Genomic DNA, 692 nt, shown 5'->3' with positions numbered 1-692 from the left:
TAGAGAAATAATTTCCAGTCTATATCTTCGGAATTATGTTGCACGAGTGATCGGTAGGATACTGCTGTGTGCTTGATATCGAGAAGTACCGCGAAAATGGTATAATATCATGGAAAACCATGCAAAAATTCATGTGTTCTCGTAATCCCAGAGTCTGGACATGTGTGTAGAAAAGCAAGCAAGCAGGTCCAGACCAGAAACAGTAATGCAATAGTGCCAAGGGAAAATGAGCCCGAATTTGTAGAACAGTTCTGAGAGTGACTTCGGTCTGCTGAGGGAGCTCTGGTCTCACGTTGGGAGTGGATGACCACTCGTCCTCGCAGGGAATATCTAGTGCAAGTATACCTACAGTGCAGTCTGTCTTCGCGGAATATGTACGAGTGTCTGGTGTCGATAGCTATACGAATCGCATAAAAGGAGCGATTTTTGTATGGTGCAGGATACCAAGTGTATGTTTACTACATCGACACGGTACACGGTGATATACTGCTGGGTTGGAGATCAGTTCCACGCTCTAATATTCAAACTCCTGTCCTCAGTGGGAGAGTAGTGTAATTGAGTAAGAGTCTTTCCGTATTTGACGATATGTAGGGGCACTTTGCAGGGTTTAATTGTTGGTGCAATAAGGCGATCTGTGTAAAATAGCTTTTGCCGCTGAAAGTCTTGTCTGCAGAAAGAAAAAAAGGGTGGAC

Source organism: Schistocerca nitens, chromosome 1, assembly GCF_023898315.1.
Source record: "Schistocerca nitens isolate TAMUIC-IGC-003100 chromosome 1, iqSchNite1.1, whole genome shotgun sequence".
In the NCBI taxonomy this organism is placed as follows: Eukaryota; Metazoa; Arthropoda; class Insecta; order Orthoptera; family Acrididae; genus Schistocerca; species Schistocerca nitens.
This window is presented reverse-complemented; position numbering follows the sequence as displayed.